Source organism: Mus caroli, chromosome 9 (assembly GCF_900094665.2).
Source record: "Mus caroli chromosome 9, CAROLI_EIJ_v1.1, whole genome shotgun sequence".
Classification (NCBI taxonomy): Eukaryota; Metazoa; Chordata; class Mammalia; order Rodentia; family Muridae; genus Mus; species Mus caroli.
Genome location: NC_034578.1, coordinates 80,156,524 through 80,163,633, shown reverse-complemented (window position 1 = coordinate 80,163,633; position 7,110 = coordinate 80,156,524). Strand labels below are relative to the sequence as shown.

Below are 7,110 nucleotides of genomic sequence, written 5' to 3'. Positions count from 1 at the left end.
AGTTTTCTCCTTTCTCTATGCAGGTTTTTCAGACAGAACTCAGATTGTCAATTGTGACAGCAAGTGCCCCTACTGGCTGAGCCACCTCACTTGGGGTAGGACTCTTTATTTTTTATTGTTTTTCTATCTCCCTAATCCCTAAGTAAATACATTTGTGGGTTTTGTCTATGGTCATACTACCCTGCTCTTGTGGATTCTCAGAAGCTAAGCGGGTCTTGTTAGTACTTGGAAGAGAGGATTTTTAGATGTTTTTGTATTTTATAAATGTAGAAATGAAGTTTATGTAATTTTTATTACTTTCTTATTCATCAGGGTTATGTGTCAGACATTCGTTCATGAGAACACATGAGCATTCAGCATTCTACATCTGTGTGTTAGGTGTGTTGCACATGCACACATGTGAGTGTGCAGGTGGACACATCCACATGTATACATGCTGAGGCCAGAGGACAACGTCAGGTATTTCCCTTTATTACCCTCTCTCAACCTTAGCCTCTTGAGACAGTCTTTTACAGAGTCCTGAAATTTGATGGACTAGCCAACATGTTTCCACCTGTGTCCTTCCCCCATGCTGAAGTTACAGGTGCTTGCAGCCATGACAGGGTGTTTGTTTGTTTGTTTGTTTGTTTGTTTTTTGTTTTGTTTTGGTTTTTTGTGGGTACTGAGGATTTGAACTCAGGTTCTCATCCTTACACAGCAAGCACTCTTATCCACTAAGCCACATCTCCAGAAGTATTCTATTGTGCAAATGCAACACAACTCCTGTAGGCAGCCTCATGTCAATGGTTCTTTGTGTTGGTTCCAGATTTTACTGTTAAAAGCAGTGCTGTGATGACTATTTTAGATTCTGCTTCCTGCTGAAGGTATGTAAGGGTTTCTGTCATCTGTAGGTGTATATCTTGAAGTGAAACCACTGGGTATTAGATGGGTGCATCTTTGGATTTTAGAACTCAGGATTCTGGGTTCTGGACAATGGTGCAGAATTACACTAGCAGCCTCCTCCCTGGAGTCTCAGGCTTTTGGCTTTAGACTCAAAATCATATCATCAGCTTCCTTGGTTTGGAGGTCTTTGGAGTGGCACTGAGCCAATCTGCTAGCATCCAAGGACTCCAGCTGACAGGCAGCCTCCCAGGGGACTTCCCAGCCTCCCTGACCATGTGAGTCAATTCCACTAATAAACCTCATTTATGTATGATAAGTAGCCTATGATTTAACAACAACATAATCTTACCGTTAGATGCACCCATTATACAGTGCTTGGCTGTACATCTCTCATATTGATCTGTAAGGGCCCATGATTCACCAAAGAATGATACCCTGGACTCAAATAATATGTAAAAGCAAAGAGTGTTTTATTCTGCAGAGGTCCAGCATGCTGGGGTCTTTTATTCTAATATGGAGAAACAAGTAAGTGAGCTTGCAGACATTAGGGGAATTTCAGGGTAAGTGACATTTATCTTGCTCCATTTCTAGGGACATTCCAGAACCATTAGAGCCTAGGGGCTGGAAACTTTTGCTGGGGTAGGGGATGGGGGTCTGGAAACTGTTGCTGACCCATTGCCCTTGCTTCAGACCAGGTGGAAGGGCAGCTTCTGATGGTAGGGTAGTTTCTGACTAGCTGCCTGAAGCCTGGGATTCTTTTTTCTAGTAACTGACTTGTCTGAGCTTGCCTGGACTTGCCCAGTTCTTAGTCCTAGTCTCCTGAACTGCCAATTTGAAGCCTGTCATGGAGTCAGCCTAGCCTTCTCAGATCTATTTTTCTGTCTCTGGTTTTTGTTTCACTGGTATATGTAATCTCATGCTAGTTCCACATTAGTGAAAATTTAAATATTACTGGAATTATGGTAGACAACTTTCATGCTAATCTGTATGTTTTTTCCCCATTGGTGTAGCGATGATTCTTTGTTCTCATGGGGCACTCTTGGACATTTTTCTTTTGTATGAATGCTATTATTAGTTTATCAGATTCCACAAAAATAATTCAGCAATCATTTTCTGCAGATTCTTTCAATACCATTTTTTTCTGTAACCATAAGCTGAATTTATACAAATATGTGCTACAGTATTGTAAAGGAGTATTGGGGAAGTAAGAAATAAATCATGTGACATCAAAGTTACAAAAATTCATTTAGTAAGTTCTTATTTTGTCTAAGAAATGAGAACATCATAGCCTGTAGCAAAGTATAAGATCAATGAATGTTGAGGCTCATTTAAAAATGGGGCTTGCTTGGGGAAAAACTAAGGTTTCAATAAAATCATAAAATAACCAATTGCCTGGCTTTGTTTTATAAGCTACAGAAAATATGTAAGTAAAATAAAGTATGACTTCAGTTTTCTGACTGTTTTGTTTTTTTGAGACAAGATATTAGTTAGTATGCAGCCCTGGCTGGCCTGGAACTTGCTCTGTAGACCAGGCCGACCTCAAACTCACAGAGATCCTTCTGCCTCTGCCTCCTGAATTGAGATTCATGGTATTCACCACCACATAGGCCATCATTCTGGTTCCTAACAATTAGTAATGTATTGTAGGAATAATCAACACTAATATTTCAAACTTCATAGTTCTAACTATGAGCTGTTGGGAAATAAGGACTCAGATACTAGAAAGGGCAGTATGAGTTGACTCTCAGGAAAAACTCCTTTTGAAACAATTAGAATTTTTTTAAGGAAAGGATATAATTACTCTGTCATGTATTTGACACTCAACAAATATTAACTGAGCGACATCAAAAAAAAAAAACCCTTTGTCACGTGGGTATAGAAGTATTCATGTTGATCCACTGGGAGACTCATTGTTAAATTCAAGAGAAAGAATGACTACACCAAGGAGAAACCCAGCCACGTGGCAGTTGATTAATTTAGTTTTAAGAGAATGAAAATCTGGGAAGAAAAATGTCCCAACAACTTGTGTTATAAAGGAAAGCTGTGGATTTAACTTGGTGAAGTGCTTGCCTAACATTGGCAAAGCCTTGGCAACTATTCTTGTGGAACTGGGTGTGGTGGCACAAACCTGTTATCCTAGCACTAGGAAAGGTGGAAACAGAAACATAAGACACTCAGGGTTATCCTCATCGACATAGCAAGTTGGAGCCCAGCTTACCTTGTATTGAAAGATAAAGTAATGTATGCTTCATGAAAAAACACAGAACTGGGCGTGGTTTTGAAGATTAAATTGGGTCCCCATCTCATTCTGGATCTTTGCCTCTTGACTTCTAGGAGATGAGTACAGGTCAGCCCAGGGCTGGGGGTAGGGTAGGGTGGAGTGGTAGGGAGTGAGATGCTGGGGGGATGGGGGCTGAGGGATAGAAAGTGGCTTTTAGGCTAGACAAGTGGAGTGAACAGCCACCGCCATGGCTCTCATGGTTGTGATGTTCTGCCTCACCGTGGGTTGGGAATCTGTGGAAGCATCCTATAAACTGAAATTTATGATACGGGTGCAAAAATAAGTAATTCTTCTCATTTATAATTTATGACAGGGATTGTCATAGCTCCAACTGTTCTGAGTAACACTAGCCCTTCTGTTTTCTAACATGTACGGACATGGGATTCTTCCCCTGTGGAGGATGCAGCCTTCACTGGACAGCTGAGTTTCCCGACACCTTGATCTAGTCAAGTGTTCCCGAGCCTCCAGAATTGTAAGAACGAATACATTTTATGTTCTTTATGAATTACCCAGCCTGGAGTACTTTGTCATAGGGGTACAAAACAAAGATAAGAAGAAAGCTAGTACGCACAAATGGGTTTGGAACATTAGAAGAACACAGACATTGTAAGCCTGAAATGTTAACATAGCTGAGATGCCAGCTAAGTTTTCAACGCAAAAACTGTAGTAGAGATCTCAGCCAGATAGTTTAAATAAGACTGTGTCTGGGTGGGGCATTTTTTGGTGTAACCAAAAAGTCCTGTCTGGGTTCTGCTAAATTCAAAATGTGAGAAGAGCAGGCCTCAGAGTGTGAGAGGGGAAGGCCTCAGAGTGTGGGAGAGTCAGGTCTCAGAGTGTGAGAGGGGCAGGCCTCAAAGGGCCTCAAAGGGCTTTTGGGACAACAGCAAGTCCCAGGTTCAGTGAGACATGCTGTCTCAGAAAACATATGGTGAGGAGCCCTATGGGAAGATACTTGAGGTTGATCTGTATGTACATGCATTTAAAAAATACATATCTGATAAATGATAAATCACAAACTATTCACTCCATTTCCTGAGAATTAATGTTCTAATAAAAGATCACAGACATAATAAAAGACAGAATTTCCAAATCCAAAACAGTACAAACCAATTTAAAATGTTCAAAACCTAAAAATTGAATAAAATACAGCATCCTTTTATATTATTAACATTTCTCCTGCCAAGCATAAAGGTCACTGAGAGGCCTAATTGCTGCAAAAACTCATGTTTTTATAAGAGCTAGGGAATTTTCTTTTCTATAGCCCAAGAGAATGGAGACTCATGTAGAAATTCAGAGAATTAAGTACACGACACCCATTAACTGCCTTCTCCTGTGCAGAGGAAAATAACATAAACTATTCCAGAAGCAGAGATTGCTTTCCTTCATGCAGACAGGAAAACAGAAACAAAACCCGATTGTCTTAACTGAATGCGATCTTCCTTTCCTGAGGAGGTTCAATATCATTTTCTCCTATTGCAAAAAAATACAATCATTTCTTCTTTTGCCAGGGAAATACCCTTTCATCAATCTAAGTGGGAATTTATGTTCTAATAATTTCCAGAATTAAAAGAGAGGAAAAGACTATTTTATTCAGAACAATATAGGAGGAAGCCAAGCAAGGAGTAACTGTAGTTCCAGGACAGACGGGGGGTGGGGGGNGGTTGGGGGGGGGATTGAGACAGCCCTTTGATAGCACCGCAGAGGCTGCTGGGTCCCACCTCTGCCCTTCTAATTCAGCAGTTCTCAACTCTTTTGGAGGGTCAAACAATCCTTTTCAGGAGTTGCCTATCCAATGTTTACATTACAATTCATAACAGTAGTAAAATGACAATTATGAAGTAGCAACGAAAATAATTTTATGGTTGGGGACCACCACAATCAGAGGAACTTGGGTAATGTCTTAGAGTGGTGTGGTGTGACCTGTGTCTTACTTAAGGTTTCTATTGCTGTGAAGATGCACCATGACATTAACTGGGGCCGGCATGCAGTTTAGAGGTTTAGGCCATAGCAGAACTTTCATCATGGTGGGAAGCATGGTAGCACAAAGCAGACACGGTGCTGAAGAAGGAGCTGAGAGTTCTACATCCTACTCAGCAGGCAGCAGGAGATGGAGACACATTTCCTCCAACAAGGTCAAATCTACTTCAATAGGGCCATCCCCCACTGATGGTGTCACTTCCTATGAGCCTATGGGGGCCATTTTCTTTCAAACCACCACAGCTGGTGTGAAGGCTCTGGCCTCTGGAAACTCCCTTTACTACGTGTGCATGGGGAGTGTGGCAGTTCTGCAAAAGCTGTACATTCCACAGAAGTGGAGCAGTTGTGTCTTTTGCCTTTCTCCACACACTTTAGTGTGGCATGTCTCTGATTTGGCTTAGAGACTGTAACCCTGCTGCAGTTTTAATAGTAATTTGGGTAATTATAATCTGGATCAAGTTTGGCGGATCTTTTCCCAGTGGTCTCAAACTCCGTAACAGCTGGGTCATATGGTAGACCTGCTCTCGGTTTTGGAGAAGACTGTACACTGATTTCCACAGTGTCTGCACCAGCTTCTACTCCCACTGACAATAAATAAGTTTTCCTTTTGACCCACATCCTCTTCTTTGTTACCGTCTGTTTTCTTTTCCCCTGCCACATCTATTTTATACATGTATTCTTATACCTATAGAAAAAGAGCCCCGGTATTTTCCCTCCTGTGTGTTTTCCTCTTGCTTCTTCATGGTCCATCATGCTTGCTGAGGTTGTCAGTACAATGAAGCCAAACCAACAGGCTGGGTGCATATTCTTCTGCCAATTTTTCTAGGTCTTTGAGTACCACATCAAATTTAGTGCTGATCTTCCCACTGTTGTTCAACCTGCCTGTAAGGATCATAATGATCTTCCCAACTGAGCGATCATCAATGATTTCAAATTCTCCAGTGTGATCATGCTTCATCATCACAGTTAGGCACGGCACGATGAATTTGGAGTGTGGCCTGATGAGGGATTGGCATTTGCTTTACTTCCCAGCACTGTGGATGCTTTTGAGAGCTCAGCCAGGACATTCATGTGCGCCATAGTGCTGGCAGAAAGAGATGACAGAAAGAACACTGTTTGTTTTCTTAATGACTGGGGTGATATGGAATCTCAATGTAGTTTTAATTTGCATTCTTTTCTGGTAGCTAAGGATATTGAACAATTGTAAAAACAACTGTATTGGCTGTTTATGTCTCTTCTTTTACGATTTGTCTGTTTGGTTCACCAGTCCATTATTTGGCTGGTAGTTTTAGGTGTGTTGGTATGGTGTATAATTTTCATAGTTATCTACATATTTTAGATGTGACCCCTTTGCCTCATGTGTAGCTGTTAAAGATTTTTCCACATTGTGTATGCAAGTCATTCTGTTGATAGTTTCTTTTCCTGTATAGAAGCTCTAAACTCCATGTGATCCCACTTGTCAATCCTTGGGGCTAATCCTTGTGTTACTGGGATTTCTGATCAGATACTAGTAAGTTGTGTTTTCATTTTCATTTGCTTCTAGAATTTACTTAATCTCTTTATTGATTTCTTCATTAACTCCCTGGTCACTTAAGAGTATATTGTTCAGTCTTTATTGTTTTCATAATTTTTGTACTTTTGCTTTCTATTGCTTTCTAATATTATTCTATTATTTGAGAAAATATAAGAAATATGTTATTTAACTTATTTCTTTGTGATTTAGAATATGTGTGTTTTAGAGAAGGGTTCACAGACTTGGTGAGAAGAGTGTATATTCTATGTCTTTCGGATGGATGGTCTAAAAGTATCTGGTGGGTGGGATATACAGGAGGCATCTCTTCAGTTTATTTGAACTACGATGTAGGTAAAACCTGACATGTCTTCCTTGATTTTTTTGTTTGTTTGTTTAAACAGCCTACTTAAAAATGTGAGTCAGGTATTGCAATTACCCATTGCTATTGTACCAGGAC

The 7,110-nt window shown here is 40.5% G+C and overlaps 1 pseudogene; it reads right to left on the bottom strand.

The window, feature by feature from the left end:
- Nucleotides 1-5,800: 5,800 nt before the first annotated feature.
- On the bottom strand, nucleotides 5,801-6,223 carry LOC110302384 (annotated as a pseudogene).
- Nucleotides 6,224-7,110: the final 887 nt, after the last annotated feature.